Raw genomic sequence first — 26,558 nt, forward strand, 5'->3', positions numbered from 1 at the left:
CTGCTGTTACATACTTGTTATGGCGCCTCCTGGTGTTACATACTTGTTATGGCGCCCCCTGGTGTTACATACTTGTTATGGCGCCCCCTGCTGTTACATACTTGTTATGGCGCCCCCTGCTGTTACATACTTGTTATGGCGCCTCCTGCTGTTACATACTTGTTATGGCGCCTCCTGGTGCTACATACTTGTTATGGCGCCCCCCGCTGTTACATACTTGTTTTGGCTCCCCCTGCTGTTACATACTTGTTATGGCGCCTCCTGGTGTTACATACTTGTTATGGCGCCCCCTGGTGTTACATACTTGTTATGGCGCCTCCTGGTGTTACATACTTGTTATGGCGCCCCCTGGTGCTACATACTTGTTATGGCGCCCCCGCTGTTACATACTTGTTATGGCGCCCCCTGCTGTTACATACTTGTTATGGCGCCTCCTGGTGTTACATACTTGTTATGGCGCCCCCTGGTGTTACATACTTGTTATGGCGCCCCCTGCTGTTACATACTTGTTATGGCGCCCCCTGCTGTTACATACTTGTTATGGCGCCTCCTGCTGTTACATACTTGTTATGGCGCCTCCTGGTGTTACATACTTGTTATGGCGCCTCCTGGTGCTACATACTTGTTATGGCGCCCCCGCTGTTACATACTTGTTTTGGCTCCCCCTGCTGTTACATACTTGTTATGGCGCCTCCTGGTGTTACATACTTGTTATGGCGCCCCCTGGTGTTACATACTTGTTATGGCGCCTCCTGGTGTTACATACTTGTTATGGCGCCTCCTGGTGTTACATACTTGTTATGGCGCCCCCTGCTGTTACATACTTGTTATGGCGCCCCCTGCTGTTACATACTTGTTATGGCGCCCTCTGGTGTTACATACTTGTTATGGCGCCCCCTGGTGTTACATACTTGTTATGGCGCCCCCTGGTGTTACATACTTGTTATGGCGCCCCCTCCTGTTACATACTTGTTATGGCGCCCCCTGGTGTTACATACTTGTTATGGCACCCCCTGCTGTTACATACTTGTTATGACGCCCCCTGCTGTTACATACTTGTTATGGCGCCCTCTGGTGTTACATACTTGTTATGGCGCCCCCTGGTGCTACATACTTGTTATGGCGCCCCCTGGTGTTACATACTTGTTATGGCGCCCTCTGGTGTTACATACTTGTTATGGCGCCCTCTGGTGTTACATACTTGTTATGGCGCCCCCTGGTGTTACATACTTGTTATGACGCCCCCTGGTGTTACATACTTGTTATGGCGCCCTCTGGTGTTACATACTTGTTATGGCGCCCCCTGGTGCTACATACTTGTTATGGCGCCCCCTGCTGTTACATACTTGTTATGGCGCCTCCTGGTGTTACATATTGTTATTTCATCCTGTTTAACATATTTGTTATGACGCCCCCTGGTGTTACATACTTATAATGGTTCCCTGTGTTGTTACACATTTGTAGCGCCCTCTGTTGTTACACTCTTATTATGGCACCCTCTGCTTTTATATACTTGTTATTGTACCCCCTTTAGTTACATGCTTGTCACAGCGCCCCCTGCTGATATATACTTGTTATGACACGACCCGCTGTTGCATATTTGTTATTGCCCTTCCTGCTGTAAAGTCTTTATGGCGCCCTTTGCTTTTACTTACTATTTTTATGGTTCCCCTGCTGTTATACACTTGTTATGATGATTACATATTTATTATGCTGCCCCTCCCCCTTGTTATATTGTTGTTATGGTGCCCCCTAGTGTTACATATTTGTCAAAAGCCTATGGAAGAATATGAAGACCCTTCAGACGTTTATGATGCAACTTTAAAGCTCCATTTCTACTTCTGTGTCTTATTTCCCAGGTCCATCACTGATCTATGTGGACACTTGTTGGCTTGTGTCTATGTGGCTCAGTACAGCATTGTGTGCAGTGGTGTAACTAGAGTCTGATGGTTCCTGGTATTTGGACCCCCCTCCTTCCCCTGATTTATATATATGGTTATCATCCTGGTATATGTCCCTTATCTTGGGCCCCATCCTAGTAATATATCCCCCACTCTGCCTCCGTTATTTAATGTATAGAATTAACTAAACCATTATACTCATCAGGGGTGAACATAGAAGTCATTGGGCTCCATAGTGGAAATACAAAGCACTCCCCATAGTCCTCCGTACAGTATAATGTACTGCCCACACTCCTCCGTATGGTATAATGCACCTCATAGTCCTCCAAATAATATAATCCGCCTCCATAGTCCTCCATATGGTATAATGTACAGCCCATCCTGGTATATGTCCACCATCCAGGTACATGTCCACCATGCTAGTATATGGTCCCATCCAGGCATATGGCCCCAATCTTGGTATATGGCCCCATCCTGGTATATGTCCGTCTATCCTGGTTCTTGTCCCCCATCCTGGTATATAGTCCTCATCATGGTATATGGCTCTACTGTTAACTTCACAGGAAAAAAAAACCCAATAAACGCTCCTACTCACCTTCCCAACGCTTCCACATCACGCGGCGTCAACTTCTGAAGCTGGCAGCTGATTTCGGTGTGTGATGGAAGTGCATGACATTACTGCCATGTGGCTCCGGTTAATTGCACACCCACATCAGCTGCTGGCCTCTGATTGGCCGACAGCGTGTATTGCGGCGCATGGACCTGAAGTGTCTGTACACTAATTCTCTTCACCTGAATGTGCATCTGTGGACACACATCCAGCTGAAGTAGGGGCTGGCGTCAGTGGGCCCCTCACATGCCAGGCTCCGTCACTGCTGCAACCGCGGTCATTATGCCCCTGACTATGCAGACATCACATGTAAGAATTCTTGAAGAATGTTCAGTAAGATGACGGCCATATTGTTTCTCTGGGAGATGTCGGAAGGGGGGGGGGAAATATAACCGCCTCAGAAATGAGGGTAAAAGCTGGATTAGATTCTAATCCGCCGTCCTTCTCTGACATCAGCTGAGGGAGGAGTGAGGGGTCCGGTGAACCCTTTATAACATCTCACCCCCCGAATATGCGATCAGCTCCCAGGAAATGCAATGAGTATTACAGATCTGTCCATAGTTCTTCTGACAGGAGCCCTCACAGATCTAATTTACAGCGGGGAAAAAAGTATTTAGTCAGCCACCAATTGTGCAAGTTCTCCCACTAAAAAGATGAGAGAGGCCTGTAATTGACATTGTAAGAGGGTGAACCGTGATAACATCCGGACCCTGCTGCTGCTGCACGTCTGAGCTGAGAGAAAAAGCCCGGGAAAGTGGGACGTAAAATTAACATAACTTATAGGTCCAAAGATATGGAGAGGTGTTATAGATTTCTTATACATCTTGGATATGAAATGAACATGAAATATATGTAGACAATTAGGAAATCAACACATATCCCATATAAACAGCTGTATATTACATTCCCTGAGCTTTATAGGCGGGGAATGAACATGAAACGTGTAGATAATAGGAGAACTAACACATATTATATATAAACAGGTTTATATTACCGTATATCCTCGTGTGTAAGCTGAGTTTTTCAGCACCTTTTTTGTGCTGAAAACGCCCCCCTCGGCTTATACATGAGTCATTGTCCCAGAAAAACGGCGAGAGAGGGAGCGGCAGAACAGCAGGCCACAGAGGCAGGAGCCGGCGGCTGTAACTGTGCCTGCTACTAAAGAAAATGAATATTCACAGCCATAGCTGTGAATATTCATTTCTCTTATAGCGCGCACAGTTACAGCCGCAGCCGTCAGCTTCCATCACAGATCCTACTTACCTTCCCAGCGCGCCCACGCTGCATCTCATTCCGGCACCAGCAGCTCTTCCGGCCCAGAATGTAATATGCACCGATTTATATGGGATATGTGTTCATTCCTCTATTATCTACATATATTTCATGTTCATTTCCCACCTATCAAGCTCAGGGAATATAATGCACACCTGTTTATATGGGATATGTGTTCATTCCCCTATTATCTGTATATATTTAATGTTCATTCCCCACCTATAAAGCTCAAGGAATATAATATACACCTGTTTATATGGGATATGTGTTCAATCCTCTATTATATAAATACTAGATGGTGGCCTGATTCTAACGCATCAGGTATTCTAGAATATGCATGTCCACATAGTATATTGCCCAGCCACCTAGTATATTGCCCAGCCACGTAGTATATTGCCCAGTCACGTAGTATATTGCCCAGCCACATAGTATACAGCACAGAGCCACGTAGTATATTGCCCAGTGACGTAGTATATTGCCCAGCCTTGTAGTATATTGCCCAGCCACGTAGTATATTGCCCAGCCACGTAGTATACAGCACAGAGCCACGTAGTATATTGCCCAGTGACGTAGTATATTGCCCAGCCACGTAGTATATTGCCCAGCCACGTAGTATATTGCCCAGTCACGTAGTATATTGCCTAGTCACGTAGTATATAGCACAGCCCATGTAGTATATTGCCCAGCCACGTAGTATATAGCACAGCCACGTAGTATATTGCCCAGTCACGTAGTGTATTGTCCAGCCACGTAGTATATTGCCCAGCCACGTAGTATACAGCACAGAGCCACGTAGTATATTGTCCAGCCACGTAGTATATTGCCCAGCCACGTAGTATGTAGTATATTGCCCAGCCACGTAGTATATTGCCCAGCCACGTAGTATATAGCACAGCCCATGTAGTATATTGCCCAGCCACGTAGTATATTGCGCCCGATTCTAACGCATCGGGTATTCTAGAATATGTATGCGTAATGTATAGCACAGCCCACGTAGTATATTGCGCAGCCAACGCAGTACATTGCGCAGCCAACGCAGTACATTGCGCAGCCAACGCAGCACAGAGCCACGTAGTGTGTTGCACAGCCCATGTAGTATATTGCCCAGCCACGTAGTATATTGCCCAGCCACGTAGTATATAGCACAGCCCATGTAGTATATTGCCCAGCCACGTCATATATAGCAATGTGGGCATCATATCCCTGTTAAAAAAAAAAAAAAAGTTATATACTCACCTTCCGGAGCCCCCGGATCCAAGCGAAGCGGTTACCGACGCTGCTCGTGTGCTCTGTGTCTCAAGAGTGCATTGCGGTCTCCCGAGATGATGACGTAGCGGTCTCGCGAGACCGCTATGTCATCATCTTGCGAGATCGCAGCATGGGCTGGTTACCGGAGCGTCGCGAGCAGGAAAGGCCTGTTGTCGATCCGGGGGCCGACGGACGGTGAGTATATAACGATTTTTTATTTTTTTAAAGTTATTTTTAACATTAGATCGTTTTACTATTCATGCTGCATAAGCAGCATGAATAGTAAAAAGTTGGTCACACAGGGTTAATAGCAGCGGTAACGGAGTGCATTACACCGCGGCATAACGCGCTCCGTTACCGCTGCCATTAACCCTGTGTGAGCGCTGACTGGAGGGGAGTACGTAGCGGGCACTGACTGCGGGGAGGAAGGAGCGGCTATTTTTCCGCCGGACTGTGGCCGTCGCTGATTGGTCGCGGCTGTTTTGCCACGACCAATCAGCGACTTGGATTCCATGACAGACAAAGGCCGCGACCAATGAATATCCGTGACAGAAAGACAGACAGACAGAAGGACAGACAGAAAGACGGAAGTGACCCTTAGACAATTATATAGTAGATATTTCATGTTCATTCCCCACCTATAAAGCTCAGGGAATATAATATACTCCTGTTTATATGGGATATGTGTTGATTTCCTAATTGTCTGCATATAATTCATGTTCATTTCATATCCAAGATGCAGAAGAAATCTATAACACCTCTCCAGGGCAGTTTCTAGCCCAAAAATGACACAGGGCGAGAGTAGGAAATTTCTCCCCCCCCCCCCCCCCCCCCCCCCGGCACCGAAAATAATAAACATTATTTTTGTGGGCTTGAGTAATAAATAGAGAGCAGGCTTGTATCTTCCCTTTTTTTAATAAATTATAATTATTATTGGGGGCAGGTGAACAGCACGGTATATTGGGGGTATGTGAATGGCACCGTATATTGGGGGCAGGTGAACGGCATGGTATATTAGGGCAGGTGAATGGCACAGTGTATTGGGGGGCAGGTGAATGGCACGGTATATTGGGGCAGGTGAATGGCACGGTATACTGGGGGCAGGTGAATGGCACAGTATATTGGGGCACGTGAATGGCACAGTATATTAGGGCAGGTGAACGGCACGGTATATTGGGGGCATGTGAATGGCACAGTATATTGGGGCAGGTGAACGGCACAGTATATTGGGGGCAGGTGAACGTCACAGTATATTGGGGGTATGTGAATGGCACAGTATATTGGGGGCATGTGAATGGCACAGTATATTTGGGCAGGTGAACGGCACGGTATATTGGGGGCATGTGAATGGCACAGTATATTGGGGCAGGTGAACGGCACGGTATATTGGGGGCAGGTGAACGGCACGGTATATTGGGGCAGGTGAATGGCACGGTATATTGGGGCAGGTGAATGGCACAGTATATTGGGGCAGGTGAATGGCACAGTATATTAGGGCAGGTGAACGGCACGGTATATTGGGGGCATGTGAATGGCACAGTATATTGGGGCAGGTGAACGGCACGGTATATTGGGGGCAGGTGAACGGCACGGTATATTGGGGGCAGGTGAACGGCACGGTATATTGGGGCAGGTGAATGGCACAGTAATTTGGGGGGCAGGTGAACAGCAAGGTATATTGGGGGCAGGTGAACGGCACGGTATATTGGGGGCAAGTGAATGGTACAGTATATTGGGGGGCATGTGAATGGCATAGTATATCGGGGCAGTCACTTTTGAGAGAAGAGGCAGATAACTGGGGCATGTCGCTGTCACTGACACCTTTGCATTGTCGCCTGGTGCCAAGTAGAAATCAGCAGGAGCTAAATGTTTCCACATACCAGCGCGGAGCGGAGGTGAGTGGCGGCGCCGAGGTGGCCGCAACCATTATGTGCGGTGCGGGGGGGGGGGCGCGGCGACGCGAGGCGATGATCTGACCGCTCAGCTGTCAGATTTGCAGCTGAGTTCGGGCAGGGCGCGCCCGCGCTCAGCACTGAGCGCGGCATCCGCGCCCCTGACAGCCCTTAAACAGCAGCAGCAGCGGGCAGGGGACCACCGGGGCCCGAGGCCTCTCCTGCGCCCCCCGGCCCCACGGCGCCCCGTGTGGCCGCCCTGCCCGCCCTGTTGAAGAAACGGCCCTGCACCTCTCCGTATCTTTGAACCTATAAGTTATTATGTTCATTCTTTTAATTTATTGCTTTTCTTCAGTCTTTTTAGTACATCCCCGGGAAAGTGTGTGTGCTGAGGTCTAGTGTCTGCTGTATAGGACTCTGAGAGGTGATGCTGCTGTTAGCAGAGACACTGCCATGTGAGACGCAGTGTGAGGCAGCTAATAAGAAGTGAGAAGTTTAGACTCTGTAAGGACTGTTTGCTGTCAGTGTGTTTGTGAGGGTGTTAACGCCTTTCTCTTGTGAACCTGTAGTTCTGCTGTGGAACAAGTACCGAGAATTCATGAGAGCTGTGTGACTTTGGAGCTCTGTGGAATCCCTGCTGTGCAGAGCTGAAAAGCAGACCCAGGTGGTTTGCTTTCAGAGAAGTTGTGAGTGACTGCTGGAGGAGAGACGGTATCCTGTACCACCCGTATGAAGAGGGATCCTGACAAGTCCCGTTGAAGTGCTATCCTGGACCCTATCCTGAAGCTACAGACTGTAAGTTCCTGACATGCGGGCTCGGCATCGGCTGACAAGACGCGGAGCCTTGTTTTGCTGTAGCTATTTTGTCGCCGAAGATTTTGGGACTGGCAGCAGCCGATGCAAGTTATATGCCTGAGTAGAGACTCCCCTCAGGTTAACCGTACCGTAATAATAGATACCCGGGTATCCACAGATTAAGTGTTTAAGAACTTCTGTTATATTTACACTATGTTCCAAATTATTATGCAAATTACATTTTTATTGGATTTTCCTAAATGGTCGGTGCAAATGACAGTCAGTCTAATAAAAGTAATCACCCATTAGAGTATACATTGAATTTTATTGAAGAAACCTCCCAATGATAACAGTATAATCTCCAAAATGAATAAAAACTCACAATGCACTGTTCCAAATTATTAGGCACAGTAGAATTTCTAAACATTTGATATGTTTTAAAGAACTGAAAATGCTCATTTGTGGAATTTGCAGCATTAGGAAGTCACATTCACTGAACAAGAAAGCTATTTAACTCCAAAACATCCTAACACGCCAAGTTACATGTTAACATAGGACCCTTCTTTGATGTCACCTTCACGATTCTTTCATCCATTGAACTTGTGAGTATTTGGAGAGTTTCTACTTGTATTTCTTTGCATGAAGTGAGAATAGCCTCCCAGAGCTGCTGTTTTGATGTGAACGGCCTCCCACCCTCATAGATCTTTTGCTTTATGATACTCCAAAGGTTCTCTATAGGGCTGAGGTCAGGGGAAGATGGTGGCCACACCATGAGTTTATCTCCTTTTATGCTCATAGCAGCCAATGACTCAGGTATTCTTTGCAGCATCAGATGGTGCGTTGTCAGCATGAAGATGATTTTGCTCCTGAAGGCACGTTTCTGCTTTTTATACCATGGAGGAAAGTTGTCAGTCAGAAACTCTATATACTTTTCAGAGGTAATTTTCACACCTTCAGGAACCTTAAGGGGCCATACCAGCTGTTTCTCCATGATTCCGGCCCAAAACATGACTCCTCCACCTCCTTGCTGACGTTGCAGCCTTGTTGGGACATGGTGGCCATCCACCAACCATCCACTACTCCATCCACCTGGACCATCCAGGGTTGCTCAACACTTATCAGTAAACAAGACTGTTTGGAAATTAGTCTTCATGTATGTGTGGGCCCAATGCAACCATTTCTGCTTGTGAACACTGTTTAAGGGTGGCCGAATAGTAGGTTTATGCACCACAGCAAGCCTTTGAAGGATCCTACACCTTGAGGTTCGAGGGACTTCAGAGTCACCAGCAGCTTCAAATATGTTTGCTGCTTTGTAATGGCTTTTTAGCAGCTGCTCTCTTAATCTGATGAACTTGCCTGGCAGAAATCTTCCTCATTATGCCTTTATCAGCATAAACACATCTGTGCTCAGATACAGCCACAAATCTCTTAACAGTACGATGATCACGCTTATGTTTTTGGAAAATTTCTAATGTTTTCATCCCTTCACCAAGGCATTGCTGTTGTGAATTTGGATTCTGGGCTCCCCCGGTGGCCGCTTGTGGAATTGGACTTGTCATCCTCTTTCCTGTTTCACCTGGTTCCATCAGTAGTGGGTGTCGCTATTTAAGCTCATTTCTCTGGTGGTTTCTTGCCGGTCAACAATGTTATCTGATGCCTCTCAGTGCTTGTTCCTGCTTCTAGACAACTACTAGATAAGTTGGACTTTTGTCCATGTTTTGTTTTGCCTATTTGTTCCAGTTCACAGCTGAAGTTTTGTTACTGTGTCTGGAAAGCTCTCGTTGATCAGGGATTGCTACTCTGGCGTTATGAGTTAATGCCAGAGTTTAAGGTAATCTCTGGATGGTGTTTTGTTAGTGTTTTTCTGCTGACCATGAAAGTATACTATCTGTCTTCTGCTATCTAGTAAGCGGACCTCAAATTTGCTAAGACTATTTTCCTGCTGCGTTTGTTGTTTCATCTGAACTCACCGTCATTATTTGTGGGGGGCTACTGTCTTCTTTGGAATATTTCTCTAGAGGTGAGCCAGGTCTTATATTTCCCTCTGCTAGCTATCTAGGTCTTAGGCCAGAGCTGGGCATCTAGCGATAAATAGGAAATGCTACCTGGCTATTTCTAGTTGCGCGGCAGGCTTAGTTCATGGTCAGTATAGTTCCATCTTCCGAGAGCTTGTCCCTCTATAGGCTTGCTATGATCTCTGCCTGCAGAGATCATGACAGTTTGACCGGCCAATAAAGTGTTAAAGACCCAGGTTGAGAAAGGAGAGTTATAAGAAGTCTGCTGGAATTTTTTTTTTTTTTCCTCCAGTCTGCCTTGCTGCAGTCTTTTTTCTCTCTCTCCTCCTAATCTCTGTATGCTCTGTGTGCACCTGACAATAATGGATCTCCAGAGTGTAACTGCGGGTTTGAATAATCTCATCACGAAAGTACAAAATTTACAAGATTTTGTGGTACATGCTCCGGTATCTGAGCCGAGAATTCCTTTGCCGGAGTTCTTCACAGGGAATAGAGCTAGCTTCCAGAATTTCCGAAATAATTGTAAGCTTTATTTGTCCCTGAAGTCTCGTTCAGCTGGAGACCCTGCTCAGCAGGTTAGGATTGTGATTTCCTTGCTCAGGGGTGACCCTCAAGATTGGGCCTTCTCATTACCAGCAGGGGATCCTGCGTTACGCGATGTGGATGCGTTTTTTCTGGCCTTGGGCTTGCTTTATGAGGAACCTCATTTGGAACTTCAGGCAGAAAAAACTTTGATGGCACTATCTCAGGGGCAAGACGAAGCTGAAGTTTTCTGCCAAAAATTCCGTAAATGGTCTGTGCTTACTCAGTGGAATGAGTGCGCCTTGGCGGCAACTTTCAGAGAAGGTCTCTCTGATGCCGTTAAGGATGTTATGGTGGGGTTCCCTTTGCCTGCAGGTCTGAATGAGTCCATGACAATGGCTATTCAGATTGATAGGCGTCTGCGGGAGCGCAAACCGGTGCACCATCTGGCGGTGTCTATGGAAAAGACGCCAGAAAGTATGCAGTGTGATAGAATTCTGTCCAGGAGCGAGCGACAGAATTTTAGACGGAAGAATGGATTGTGTTTCTATTGTGGGGATTCTACTCATGTTATATCAGCATGCTCTAGGCGTACAAAGAAGCTTGATAAGTCTGTTTCCATTGGCACCATTCAGTCTAAGTTTATTTTGTCTGTAACCCTGATTTGCTCTTTGTCATCCATTGCCACGGACGCCTATGTTGACTCTGGCGCCGCTCTGAGTCTTATGGATTGGTCCTTTGCCAATCGTTGTGGTTTTGATTTAGAGCCTTTGGAGACTCTTATTCCTCTGAAGGGGATTGACTCCACCCCATTGGCTAATAATAAACCACAATACTGGACACAAGTAACCATGCGTATCAATCCGGATCACCAGGAGATTATTCGTTTCCTGGTGCTGTATAATTTACATGACGATTTGGTACTGGGATTGCCATGGTTGCAGTCTCACAACCCAGTCTTGGACTGGAGAGCAATGTCTGTGTTGAGCTGGGGATGTAAGGGTATTCATGGGGACTTACCTTTGGTTTCTATTTCGTCGTCCATTCCCTCTGAAGTCCCTGAGTTCCTCTCTGATTATCAAGACGTCTTTGACGAACCCAAGCTTGGGTCGTTACCTCCGCACCGTGAGTGCGATTGTGCCATAGATTTGATACCGGGTTGTAAATATCCAAAGGGTCGTTTGTTTAATTTGTCTGTGCCGGAACATGCTGCTATGCGGGAATATATAAAGGAGTCTTTGGAAAAGGGACATATTCGTCCATCTTCTTCTCCCTTGGGAGCTGGGTTTTTCTTTGTCTCAAAAAAAGACGGCTCTTTGAGACCATGTATTGATTATCGGCTTCTGAATAAGATCACTGTTAAGTATCAATACCCATTGCCATTGCTTACTGATTTGTTTGCTCGTATAGAGGGTGCTAAGTGGTTCTCTAAAATTGATCTTCGTGGGGCGTATAATTTGGTGCGGATCAGGCAGGGGGATGAGTGGAAGACCGCATTTAATACGCCCGAGGGCCACTTTGAGTATTTGGTCATGCCTTTTGGTCTTTCTAATGCCCCTTCAGTTTTCCAGTCTTTTATGCATGATATTTTCCGCGATTTTCTGGATAAATTTATGATAATATATCTGGATGATATTCTGATTTTTTCTGATGACTGGGACTCTCATGTCCAGCAGGTCAGGAGAGTTTTTCAGGTTCTGCGGTCTAATTCTTTATGTGTGAAGGGGTCTAAGTGCGTTTTTGGGGTCCAGAAAATTTCCTTTTTGGGGTATATTTTTTCTCCCTCTTCCATTGAGATGGATCCCGTCAAGTTGCAAGCTATTTGTGACTGGACTCAGCCCTCCTCTCTTAAGGGTCTTCAGAGATTTTTGGGCTTTGCCAACTTTTACCGCCGATTTATTGCTGGTTTTTCGGATGTCGTTAAACCACTGACTGATTTGACCAGACAAGGCGCTGATGTTGCTAATTGGTCCCCTCATGCTGTAGAGGCCTTTCAGGAGCTTAAGCGCCGTTTTGCCTCTGCCCCTGTGTTGCGTCAGCCTGATGTGAATCTGCCTTTTCAGGTTGAGGTTGACGCTTCGGAGATCGGAGCTGGGGCAGTGTTGTCGCAGAAAGGTTCCGACTGCTCCGTCATTAGGCCTTGTGCCTTCTTTTCTCGCAAATTTTCGCCCGCAGAGCGGAATTATGATGTTGGGAATCGGGAGCTTTTGGCCATGAAGTGGGCGTTTGAGGAGTGGCGCCATTGGCTCGAGGGGGCTAGGCATCAGGTGGTGGTATTGACTGACCACAAAAATTTGATTTATCTTGAGACTGCCAGACGCCTGAATCCTAGACAGGCGCGCTGGTCTTTATTTTTTTCTCGCTTTAATTTTGTGGTGTCATACCTACCGGGTTCTAAGAATGTTAAGGCAGATGCCCTTTCTAGGAGTTTTGACCCGGACTCTCCTGGTAATTCTGAACCCACAGGTATCCTTAGGGAGGGAGTAATTTTGTCGGCCGTTTCTCCTGATCTGCGGCGGTCCTTGCAAGAGTTTCAGGCGGATAGACCGGATCGTTGTCCGCCTGATAGACTGTTTGTTCCGGATGATTGGACCAGCAGAGTCATCTCTGAGGTACATTCTTCTGCATTGGCAGGTCATCCCGGAATTTTTGGTACCAGGGATTTGGTGGCAAGATCCTTCTGGTGGCCTTCCCTGTCACGAGATGTGCGAGTCTTTGTGCAGTCATGTGACGTTTGTGCTCGGGCCAAGTCTTGTAGTTCTCGGGCTAGCGGACTCCTGTTGCCCTTGCCTATTCCTAAGAGGCCTTGGACACACATCTCGATGGATTTTATTTCAGATCTGCCTGTTTCCCAGAAGATGTCTGTCATCTGGGTGGTCTGTGACCGTTTCTCTAAAATGGTCCATTTGGTTCCTCTGCCCAAGTTGCCTTCTTCTTCTGAGTTGGTTCCTCTGTTTTTTCAGAATGTTGTCCGATTGCACGGTATTCCTGAGAATATTGTTTCTGACAGAGGTACCCAATTTGTGTCTAGATTTTGGCGGGCATTCTGTGCTAGGATGGGCATAGATTTGTCTTTTTCATCTGCTTTTCACCCTCAGACTAATGGCCAGACCGAGCGGACTAATCAGACCCTTGAGACATATCTGAGGTGTTTTGTCTCTGCTGACCAGGATGATTGGGTTGCTTTTTTGCCATTGGCAGAGTTCGCCCTCAATAATCGGGCCAGTTCTTCCACCTTGGTGTCCCCGTTTTTCTGTAATTCGGGGTTTCACCCTCGATTTTCCTCCGGTCAGGTGGAATCCTCGGATTGTCCTGGAGTGGATGCGGTGGTGGAGAGATTGCATCACATCTGGGGGCAGGTTATGGACAATTTGAAGTTGTCCCAGGAGAAGACTCAGCGTTTTGCCAACCGTCATCGTCGTGTTGGTTCTCGGCTTTGTGTTGGAGATTTAGTGTGGTTGTCTTCTCGTTTTGTCCCTATGAGGGTCTCTTCTCCTAAGTTTAAACCTCGGTTCATCGGCCCTTATAGAATATTGGAGATTCTTAATCCTGTTTCTTTCCGTTTGGACCTCCCTGCGTCCTTTTCCATTCATAACGTTTTTCATCGGTCGTTATTGCGCAGGTATGAGGTACCTGTTGTACCTTCAGTTGAGCCTCCTGCTCCGGTGTTGGTTGAGGGTGAGTTGGAGTACGTTGTGGAGAAAATTTTGGACTCTCGTGTTTCCAGACGGAAACTCCAGTATCTGGTCAACTGGAAGGGTTACGGCCAGGAGGATAATTCTTGGGTCAATGCATCTGATGTTCATGCTTCTGATCTTGTTCGTGCCTTCCATAGGGCTCATCCTGGTCGCCCTGGTGGATCTGGTGAGGGTTCGGTGCCCCCTCCTTGAGGGGGGGGTACTGTTGTGAATTTGGATTCTGGGCTCCCCCGGTGGCCGCTTGTGGAATTGGACTTGTCATCCTCTTTCCTGTTTCACCTGGTTCCATCAGTAGTGGGTGTCGCTATTTAAGCTCATTTCTCTGGTGGTTTCTTGCCGGTCAACAATGTTATCTGATGCCTCTCAGTGCTTGTTCCTGCTTCTAGACAACTACTAGATAAGTTGGACTTTTGTCCATGTTTTGTTTTGCCTATTTGTTCCAGTTCACAGCTGAAGTTTTGTTACTGTGTCTGGAAAGCTCTCGTTGATCAGGGATTGCTACTCTGGCGTTATGAGTTAATGCCAGAGTTTAAGGTAATCTCTGGATGGTGTTTTGTTAGTGTTTTTCTGCTGACCATGAAAGTATACTATCTGTCTTCTGCTATCTAGTAAGCGGACCTCAAATTTGCTAAGACTATTTTCCTGCTGCGTTTGTTGTTTCATCTGAACTCACCGTCATTATTTGTGGGGGGCTACTGTCTTCTTTGGAATATTTCTCTAGAGGTGAGCCAGGTCTTATATTTCCCTCTGCTAGCTATCTAGGTCTTAGGCCAGAGCTGGGCATCTAGCGATAAATAGGAAATGCTACCTGGCTATTTCTAGTTGCGCGGCAGGCTTAGTTCATGGTCAGTATAGTTCCATCTTCCGAGAGCTTGTCCCTCTATAGGCTTGCTATGATCTCTGCCTGCAGAGATCATGACACATTGCACTTTTTGATGCTTTTCAGCAGCAGAGAGATCCTTTTTCTTTACCATGTTACTTGAAACCTGTGGCCTGCTTAATAATGTGGAACATCATTTTTGAGTAGTTTTCCTTTAATTAGAATCACCTGGAAAACTAATTATCACATGTGTTTAAGATTGATTTCAGTGATTCATTGAGCCCTGAGACACAATACCATCCACGAGTTTATTTGAAAAACAAAACAATTAAATCTTTATGACACTTAAATCCAATTTGCATAATAATTTGGAACACAGTGTATATGTATTGCTATTGTGGCCTTTGAACGATTTATACTCACTGTGCCATCCCAGGGGGTCCCATAATACCACCTCATCCGATTTACACCTGTTTTCTTAGTACCTTGTTTGCCCCTTTTGGACAGGTAAATTTATTTTAAACCTCAGTGTAACATGCTCAAAGCGGGAACTTTGGGATTGGCACAATGATTTCAGCTCTGGCTGAATGAGTGTAATTGAAAAGGAATTTCAGTCTGTTTCCTTCAATACTAAACCTCACTCAAGCTGTCATTTTAGTAAAGACAGTATTGTTATTTCTGCCTCAGTCTCGGTCTGTGACCCATTGGATCTTATTCGGACCTCTGGTCTTTACAACATCATAGATCGACCATAACTATGAGAGTCAAAATGAGAAAACAAATCCAGAAAATCACCTTGTCCGATTTGGCAAGATTTGGAAAATAAGTATTTGGTCACCCAAAAACATGCAAGATTTCTGGCTCTCACAGATCTGTAATGTCTTCTTTAATGTCTTAAGTACCAAGCCACTTTTGTAGGTTAATGACCAGGCCTAATTTTAAATTCTGACCACTGTCCCTTTATGAGGTTATAACTCTGGAAAGCTTCAACGGATCCCGGTGATTCTGAGATTGTTTTTTTCAGGACATATTGTACTTTATGATAGTGGTAAAATTTCTTGGCTATAACTTGTGTTTAATTGTGAAAAAAATGTAAATTTGGCAAATTTTTTTTTAAATGTCACAATTTTCAAACTTTTAATTTTTATGCCCCTAAATCAAAGTCTTATATCACACAAAATAGTTAATAAACAACTTTTCCCATATGTCTACATCAGCACAATTTTTGAAAAAAAAATTTTTTTTCTGAGGAAGTTATGAGGGTAAAAAGTTGACCAGCGATTTCTAATTTTTCCAACAAAATTTACCAAACCATTTTTTTAGGGACCACCTCACACATTTGAGGTGACTTTGAGCAGCATCATCTTCTGGACAACTCTCCTCTGCCATGCCTCTATGAACCTCTCCTGATGAACCCGTATGTGTGGGGGAAACGCGTCGAGAGTTTTTCATGTGAGGAGTCATAGGATCATGATCCTCAGCCGCCTATATGCCGCACCACATTCCAGCTGATAAGTATACGTTCATTATTGGGACAATTGTGCCCTTATAGACTATCTGGCTATATCTTGGAATGCATTTTTGTGTGGTGACTCTGGTGTGCAATTATATTCATGGGATTTGTTAATTCATTATTGTTTATGTTGTTCTAGTTCAGCACGTGTTAGCCCTACGTAAATTTCATGGTCAGGGGATGTTGATATGGTCGGAATCATAATGCTGCTATAGTACCCAGCATCCCCCCAAGAAATCCTGTGACTGCATATTGATGATCTATATATGCATTGGTTCTGAGTGGTAAAGATTGAGCGCACTGTCTTCCTTTATTTCTCCACATTTACATATCTAGATTTTTTTGTTGGTCTTACGGTATATATCTAATATACAGTATTCAAGTACATCATCATATGGACAGTACAGGCCATCTGGCCCTTTGTTTCTGACTGTATTCTTATAGGGTGAAATCAGGAGATAAGGGTCAGCCATCGCACGAGCGCCATTCTCGTGTTTCTTAGGGTACCAACCTCCGCATCTAGGTAGGCATCCAGACAGATTGATATCTAGGGTTTGATCACTCATTTCTACACATCTTATGAGTGAGAGTGTCACTATATGTCAGCACAACTATGTCACCTTTTGTATAAAGTATTTGATCTTGGGTGCTATTTGTTCCCTATGTGTTAGAATGGGTTTACCTCTGTATCTATCTTTGTAAGCAGGGGTGGTTATTTACTAGGTAGATAATGTATTAGTAAATCCAAGAGACTAGAGGAGGTGAATTGTTGGTTCCCTCTAGAATCTCATAGCCCAGAGTATTGAGGCAATTCTATTCAGGGGATATCTCGACTGTGTGCTTTTATTGTATTACATAAATAAAGGTTATATTTTTTTAATAGGGTTTTTTTAATAAGCTATGACAGAAAATACCCCAAAGTGACACCATTCTAAAAACTGCACTCCTCAGCGGTTAAAAACCACATTCAAGAAGTTTATTAACCCTTCAGGTGTTTCACAAGAGCTGAAGCAAAAAATGAACAGTTAACTTTTTTTTTTCACAAAAATTTTACTTCGGACAATTTTGTATTTTTTTTCTCAAGGGTAACAGGAGAAAACGAACCACAATAATTGTTGTGCACATTTGTCCTGAGTGCGCTGATACCCCATATGTGGGGGTAAACCACAGTTTGGGCGCACGGCAGAGCTTGGAAGGGAAGGAGCGATGTTTCCTGTTTTGAACGCCAAATTGGCTGGAATCGAGAGAGGACACCATGTTGCATTTGGAGAGCCCCTGATGTGCCTAAACAGTGGAAACCCCCCACAAGTGACACCATTTTGGAAACTAGACCCCCAAGAGACGTATCTAGATGTTTGATGAGCATCTTCAACCCTCAGGTGCTTCATATAAGTTTATAACGTAGAGCCGTGAAAATTAATCACATTTTTTCCACAAAAATCATCTTTTAGTACCATTTTTATATTTTATCAATGGTAACAGGAGAAAATGGACCACAAAATTTGTTGGGCAATTGCTCGTGAGTGTGCCAATACCCCATGTGTGGGTAAAAACTACTTTTGAGGCACAGTGCAAAGCTCAAAAGAGAAGGAGCGCAGATTATATTATATAATATATTATAGTGCAGATTTTACTGTTATGGTTTGAGGGGAGACAGGACTCCTCATAAGTACCGTATATACTCGAGTATAAGCCGACCAGAGTATAAGCCGATCCCCCTAATTTTGCCACAAAAAAACTGGGAAAACTTATTGACTCGAGTATAAGCCTAGGGTGGAAAATGCAGCAGCTACCGGTGAATTTCAAAAATAAAAATAGATGCTCCATACCATTCATTATTGCCCCATAGATGCTCCATATAAAGCTGTGCCATATATAATGCCCCATACCATTGATTATTGCCCCATATATTATCCATATATAGCTGTGCCATATATAATGCTCTGCACCGTTCATTATGGCCCCATAGATGCTCCATATAAAGCTGTGCCATATATAATGCTCTGCACCGTTCATTATGGCCCCATAGATGCTCCATATAAAGCTGTGCCCCATATACAATGCTCTGCACCGTTCATTATGGCCCTATAGATGCTCCATATAAAGCTGTTCCCTATATGCTCTGCACCGTTCAGTTTGGCCCCATAGATGCTCATTATAAATCTGTTCCCTATAAGCTCTGCACTGTTCAGTTTGGCCCCATAGATGCTCATTATATAGCTGTGCCCTATAAGCTCTGCACTGTTCAGTTTGGCCCCATAGATGCTCATTATATAGCTGTGCCCTATAAGCTCTGCACCGTTCAGTTTGGCCCCATAGATGCTCATTATAAAGCTGTTCCCTATATGCTCTGCACCGTTCAGTTTGGCCCCATAGATGCTCATTATATAGCTGTGCCCTATATGCTCTGCAGCGTTCAGTTTGGCCCCATAGATGCTCATTATAAAGCTGTTCCCTATATGCTCTGCACCGTTCAATTTGGCCCCATAGATGCTCATTATATAGCTGTGCCCTATATGCTCTGCACCGTTCAGTTTGGCCCCATAGATGCTCATTATAAAGCTGTTCCCTATATGCTCTGCACCGTTCAGTTTGGCCCCATAGATGCTCATTATAAAGCTGTTCCCTATACGCTCTGCACCGTTCAGTTTGGCCCCATAGATGCTCATTATAAAGCTGTTCCCTATATGCTCTGCACCGTTCAGTTTGGCCCCATAGATGCTCATTATATAGCTGTGCCCTATAAGCTCTGCACCGTTCAGTTTGGCCCCATAGATGCTCATTATAAAGCTGTTCCCTATACGCTCTGCACCGTTCAGTTTGGCCCCATAGATGCTCATTATAAAGCTGTTCCCTATAAGCTCTGCACCGTTCATTATGGCCCCATAGATGCTCATTATAAAGCTGTGCCCTATATGCTCTGCAGCGTTCAGTTTGGCCCCATAGATGCTCATTATAAATCTGTTCCCTATAAGCTCTGCACCGTTCAGTTTGGCCCCATAGATGCTCATTATAAAGCTGTGCCCTATATGCTCTGCACTGTTCAGTTTGGCCCCATAGATGCTCATTATATAGCTGTTCCCTATATGCTCTGCAGCGTTCAGTTTGGCCCCATAGATGCTCATAATAAAGCTGTTCCCTATATGCTCTGCACTGTTCAGTTTGGCCCCATAGATGCTCCACATAAATCTGTGCCATATATAATGCTGCTGCTGCTGCAATAAAAAAAACAAAACACATACTCACCTCTCTTGCTTGCAGCTCCTCAGCGTCCGGTCCCAGCGTCTCTCCGCACTGACTGATCAGGCAGAGGGCGCCGCGCACACTATATGCGTCATCGCGCCCTCTGACCTGCACAGTCAGAGCGGAGAGACGCCGGGAAGATGGAGCGGCGCCCGGCGTGTGGATCGTGGAGAGGTAAATATACGATACTTACCTGCTCCCGGCGTCCCGCTCCTTCCCCCGGACAGCTGGTCTCCGGTGCCCCAGCTCTTCCTCTGTCAGCGGTCACCGGCACCACTGATTAGAGAAATGAATATGGGGCTCCACCCCTATGGGAGTGGAGTCCATAGTCATAAGTTTAATGAGCGGTCCCACGTGACCGCTGTACAGGGGAAGAGCTGCGGCACCGGAGACAGTGTGACGGGCAGGGGGAGCGTCAGGATCGCCGGGACTAGGTAAGTATGCCTCAGCGCCCTCTCCCCCTCACCCGCTGACCCTGCCGCCGACTGTGACTCGAGTATAAGCCGAGAGGGGCACTTTCAGCCCAAAAATTTGGGCTGAAAATCTCGGCTTATACTCGAGTATATACGGTAACCCCATTTTACAAAATACACATCCGGATGAATTACTCTAGGGGTGCAGTGATCATTTACATTTTTACCACAAACATTTTGTTTTAGACCCAGAATTTATATTTTCACACAAGAAATGGGTAAAAATGGCACCAAAATTTGTCCCACAATTTCTTCTGAATATAGAAATACCCCATATGTGGCTGTACAGTGCTGCTTAGCCATACGGAGAGTATCGGTTGGGACGGAGTGCTATCTGCCCCCTGGAGTGTAGGTTTTCCTAGAATAGTTTGCGGACTCCATATCCAGAGCCCCCTGATTGCTAGAGAGCAGAATCCTCCCTCAAGTGATCCCATTTTGGAAATTATACCCCTGCCAAATGTGAATGCTAAAGGTGGTTTAGGCACACTGGGTCTCAGAAGGGAGGGGGGCCTTTGGGAGCGCAGAATTAGCTGAATTTCTTTCTGGGGGCGAGGAGCCATTTCACTTTTCCAGAGCCTTTGTGCTTCCAGTAACATGGATGCCCCCTATATTTGCATTAACAGATGACAGACCTGAGTGGGGGCTTGCTTTTTTGCGTATTGAGTTGAAGCTTTTATTGGGAACAATTTAGATAAAGTTTGGGAGCACAGTTATCCGATGCTCTACGCTGAGCACTTACTTTGGAGTTTCCATCTAAATCTCGAGTGACTTGACAGACAAAACCCCCGAGGGATCCATTCACTATAATGAGGCACCAGAGTTACTCTGGACTTCCTCTAGCCTCTGTTCAGCGTTGTCCTTCCTTTCAGAGGTGCACATAACTATGGTGGACCGCATTTTTATGCACCCCTAAAAAGACAGACAGTCGGATCACAGGTCCTTTGGCGTCCACAGTGCCTCCATCTGCCTCATTATAAGGAATCTTCCGGTTCAGTCTGTATCACATATTTCAGCGATGTACATGGTAACCCCAGTGCAAGCCGCTCAGCGTAGAGCACAGGATAAATGTGCAACACGTCTTACTGCGATCTTTGGGAGGCAGAATGAACAAATCCACAGCAGGTGAAGATTGTTTTATTTTTTATGCCATTCCTCGTGTGGTATAAGTGATTAGGTGACTTTATTTTTCAGTTCGGTGCGATTACAGTGAAACCAGATTTATATCCTTTTTTATGTCTGGCTGCTGTCACACACTAAAAGACACTTTTTTTGCAAGGAAACATTTTTGCATCGCCATATTTTAAGAGCTATAATTTTTCCATTTTTTGGCCCAGAGACATGTGAGGGGCTTGTTTTTTGTGGGACAAGTTGACTTTTTGTCAACAAGTTGTACCATTTTCGGGCACATGACTTTTCTTATCGCTTTCTATTCCGATTTTTGTGGAGGCAGAATGAACAAAAACCAGCAATTCACAAATTGTTTTTTTTTTCCTCCGCTCTGCGTGTCGTAAAATTACTAAGGCAGCTTTATTGTTCGGGTCAGTACGATTACAGCGATGCCGCATTTATATAGTTTTTTTTTAATGTTTTGCCGCTTTTACACAATAAAAACATTAATAGAAAAAATAATTATTTTTGCATTGCTTTATCCTGAGAGCTATAACTTTTGTATTTTTTCCGCTGATGGAGCTGTATGGCGGCTTGTTTTTTGCAGGACAAGATGTCTGTCATTCAGTGATACCATTTTTATTTAAATTTGCCTTTTTGATTGCGTTTTATTCCACTTTTTCCAAGCGATATGATAATAATTAAGCATTGTTTGCTATTTTTATATGACAATTTTATAGATCGGATTGCTCCGAAAGCAGCGATACCAAACGTGTACTTTTTTTGTTTATTTAATTTTTTTGCATAAAAATTTGTATTTATTAGTGAATTTTTATTATTTTTAATATTTAGTAAAAAAATATTTAGGTTTTTTTTTTAAATCTTTTTTTACCTAGTTTCTTTATGGGACTTTTTTTCACTTTGATAGCAGGTATAATGCATTGCAGTGTACTACTATTGCAGTGCATTATACCTATACTGAAAGCTTCTGACACCATGCTGTGAGCATGGTTTCAGAGGCTTTCTGTAGCTTGATGATCCGGGGGTTGTCATGACGACCCTGGGTCACCATGGCAACTATCGGGCCCCGCGATGACATTGCGGGGACGTAGATTTGATGGCAGAGGGAACTTCCGTCCCTCTGCCTCCCTCCTGAACGCTGCGATCGTGCTCGATCACAGCATTTAGGGGGTTAGCAGCCTGGGGCAGTGCGAACACTGGTCCTGGCTGTTCGTGCAGAAGCTCAGCCACTTGCAGAGTTTAGCTTTTCCACTGATCGGGCAGGAAGTGCTGATATTTCAGCATCTCCTACACGATCATGCTGTGGTCTGGGTGCGGGGACTGATGGCATGGGTCCCTGCACCTCTTCCCGTGCCTCTCAGCTGTCATAGAACGCTGTTGGCACTGAACTGTCACTGCGTGTTTACACTCAGTGATAGTTTAAATGCATGACGGACACAGCCTGTTCTGGTGCAGGAACTGACATCCTCTGTCCTCCACTCATTACCTGTTTGAACTTGTTATCAGTATAAAAAGACACCTGTCCACAACCTCAAACAGTCTGACTCCAAACTCCACTATGGTGAAGACCAAAGAGCTGTCGAAGGACACCAGAAACAAAATTGTAGACCTGCACCAGGCTGGGAAGACTGAATCTGCAATAGGCAAGTAGCTTGGTGTGATGAAATCAACTGTGGAGCAATAATAAAATGGAAGACATATGAGAGCACTGATAATCTCCCTTGATCTGAGGTTCCATGCAAGATCTCACCCCTTGGGGTCAAAATGATCACAAGAACGGTGAGCAAAAATCCCAGAATCACACGGCGGGGACCTCGTGAATGACCTGCATACAGCTGGGACCACCGTAACAAAGGCTACCATCAGTAACACACTACGCAGCCAAGGACTCAGATCCTGCAGTGCCAGACGTGTCCCCTGCTTAAACCAGTGCATATGCGGGCTCGTCTGAAGTTTGCTAGAGAGCACTTGGATTATCCAGACGAGTATTGTGAGAATGTCATATTGTCTGATTAAACCAAAGTAGAACTGTTTTGTTGAAAAAAAAACTTGTCGTGTTTGGAGGAGGCAGAATGCTGGATTGCATCCAAAAAACATCATACCTACTGTGAAGCATGGGGGTGGCATCATCATGCTTTGGGGCTGTTTCTCTGCAAAGGGACCAGGACGACTGATCTGTGTACATGAAAGAATGAATGGGCCCATGTATCGTGAGATTTTGAGTGCAAACCTCCTTCCATCAGCAAGGGCATTGAAGATGGAACATGGATGGGTCTTTCAGCATGATAAAGATCTCAAGCACACCGCCAGGGCAACGAAAGAGTAGCTTCGTAAGAAGCATATGAAGGTTCTGGAGTGGCCTAGCCAGTCTCCACATAGCAACCACATAGAAAATCTTTGGAGCGAGTTGAAAGTCCATGTTGCCCAGTGACAGGCCCAAAACATCACTGCTCTAGAGGAGATCTGCATGGAGGAATGGGCCAACATACCAACAACAGTGTGTGGCAACCTTGTGAAGACTTACAGAAAACGTCTGACCACTGTCATTGCCAACAAAGGATATATAACAAAATATTGAGATGAACTTTTGTTAATGACCAAATACTTATTTTCTGCCATAATTTGCAAAATAAATCTTACCAAATCAGACAAGGTGATTTTCTGGATTTGTTTTCACATTTTGACTCTCATAGTTGTGGTCTACCTATGTCAGTTACAGGCCTCTCATCTTTTTACGTGGGAGAACTTACACAATTGGTGGCTGACTAAATACTTTTTTTTCCCACTATATCTTATCTGTATTTTCCCTTTTATTTTATCCTGTTTTATGTCTGTGTTATTTCATCTTTTATAACCTTTATTAAGCGCTGTACTTTTTCATATTTTAAATCTAAAATGTAGTAAGTTTGTCCTTCGTTGCTTTAACTTTACTAAAACCGTAACGAGAGACAATAGCTCGGTTGTGTCACCCTGTGTATACAGTACAGACCAAAAGTTTGGACACACCTTCTCATTTCAAGATTTTTCTGTATTTTCATGACTATGAAAATTGTACATTCACACTGAAGGCATCAAAACTATGAATTAACACATGTGGAATTATATACTTAAAAAAGTGTGAAACAACTGAAATTATGTCTTATATTCTAGGTTCTTCAAAGTAGCCACCTTTTGCTTTGATGACTGCTTTGCACACTCTTGGCATTCTCTTGATGAGCTTCAAGAGGTAGTCACCGGTAATGGTTTTCACTTCACAGGTGTGCCCTGTCAGGTTTAATAAGTGGGATTTCTTGCCTTATAAATGAGGTTGGGACCATCAGTTGTGTTGAGCAGAAGTCTGGCGGATACACAGCTGATAGTCCTACTGAATAGACTGTTAGAATTTGTATTATGGCAAGAAAAAAGCAGCTAAGTAAAGAAAAACGAGTGGCCATCATTACTTTAAGAAATGAAGGTCAGTTAGTCCGAAAAATTGGGAATACTTTGAAAGTGTCCCCAAGTGCAGGGGCAAAAACCATGAAGCACTACAAACAAACTGGCTCACATGAGGACCGCCCCAGGAAAGGAAGACCAAGAGTCACCTCTGCTTCTGAGGATAAGTTTACTAGAGTCACCAGCCTCAGAAATCGCAGGTTAACAGCAGCTTAGAGAGAACACAGAGTTCTAGCAGCAGACACATCTCTACAACAACTGTTAAGAGGAGACTTTGTGCAGCTGGCCTTCATGGTAAAATATCTGCTAGGAAACCACTGCTAAGGACAGGCAACAAGCAGAAGAGACGTGTTTGGGCTAAAGAACACAAGGAATGGACATTAGACCAGTGGAAATCTGAGCTTTGGTCTGATGAGTCCAAATTTGAGATCTTTGGTTCCAACCACCGTGTTTTTGTGCGACGCAGAAAAGGTGAACGGATGGACTCTACATGCCTGGTTCCTACCGTGAAGCATGGAGGAGGAGGTGTGATGGTGTGGGGGTGCTTTGCTGGTGACACTGTTGGGTATTTATTCAAAATTGAAGGCATACTGAACCAGCATGGCTACCACAGCATCTTGCAGCGGCATGCTATTCCATCCGGTGTGCGTTTAGTTGGACCATCATTTATTTTTCAACAGGATAATGACCCCAAACACACCTCCAGGCTGTGTAAGGGCTATTTGACCAAGAAGGAGAGTGATGGGGTGCTACGCCAGATGACCTAGGCTCCACAGTCACCAGACCTGAACCCAATCGAGATGGTTTGGGGTGAGCTGGACCGCAGAGTGAAGGCAAAAGGGCCAACAAGTGCTAAGCATCTCTGGGAACTCCTTCAAGATTGTTGGAAGACCATTCCCGGTGACTACCTCTTGAAGCTCATCAAGAGAATGCCAAGAGTGTGCAAAGCTGTCATCAAAGCAAAAGGTGGCTACTTTGAAGAACCTAGAATATAAGACATAATTTCAGTTGTTTTACTTTTTTGTTAAGTATATAATTCCACGTGTTAATTCATAGTTTTGATGCCTTCAGTGTGAATGTACAATTTTCATAGTCATGAAAATACAGAAAAATCTTGAAATGAGGTGTGTCCAAACTTTTGGTCTGTACTGTATGTCAGAGTGCAATAAGAGGACTGATCAGATGCCTAGGAAAGCTGGGTGGCATGTGTGCTAGTGTGTGACCCAGTGCAGGCATCTCACTGACCAATAAAAATGGCAACTGGTGGAATCGAAAAGTGTAGGGGGTGTAAGAATTGCGATGAGTGAATAGGCGAGTGAGTGTGGGAAATGGAGACCCCCTTTACTGCAGCCTCCGAGGCACATGTGTGTGTCACCAGCGAGTGGTATTCATGACACATGGTGACCAAAGTATGTGCACCCCTGACATCAGTCCTACACAAGCTGGAGACATCTCACTTGGGTGATTGTGGTTTTTGGGCCCTGTTTTATAGACTCCTTTTTGGGAAGGATTTCTGCAAGATTCTGGGTTGTGACTGTAGAAATCTGTACCCTAAGCATTTAGGAGGCAGTTATATCGACCAAAAACCATCAGGGCAGATGGGAGTGGGAGAGGGCTCCTGCTGAACGTCGCTGCCGCACAGGAAGAGATCGATATAATCTGTGGTTGGTGAGGACAGAATAATTCCATGTTTATTGTCCATCAGTAATATGGGAAACAATTGAATAAAGGAATGTTTTGAGGGTGTTCCACTGATAAAGTCTGACAGGTAAATTGGGGTAGTACAGTGGAAACTAATTGCACCTTTTGAGTTTGCTTTGTACTTCTCTCCTAGATCTCGTATTGCTGTCAATAAATGGGAACTTTCTTGCCCAAAGAGATTTTCCCCTCTAGGCCAGTGACAGCAAACCACCAGGATAGGACATCACTTGCTGAGCAGGTGAGGTCCAATCATAGGGACTCCCATAATGTCATAAAAGGGGCAATGACCCTTTTA

General features: G+C 45.0%; 1 long non-coding RNA gene across 1 annotated transcript in view; it reads left to right on the top strand.

Moving 5' to 3' along the window:
• The window catches only part of LOC143804147 (uncharacterized), a 48,025-nt gene that overhangs the window by 21,084 nt on the left and 383 nt on the right, over positions 1–26,558 (top strand). Inside the window, exon 2 of the long non-coding RNA XR_013220985.1 lies at positions 26,397–26,501. This is a non-coding gene — a long non-coding RNA (uncharacterized LOC143804147). The remainder of the gene's footprint in view (positions 1–26,396; positions 26,502–26,558) is intronic.

Source organism: Ranitomeya variabilis, chromosome 1 (genome assembly GCF_051348905.1).
Source record: "Ranitomeya variabilis isolate aRanVar5 chromosome 1, aRanVar5.hap1, whole genome shotgun sequence".
NCBI lineage: Eukaryota > Metazoa > Chordata > Amphibia > Anura > Dendrobatidae > Ranitomeya > Ranitomeya variabilis.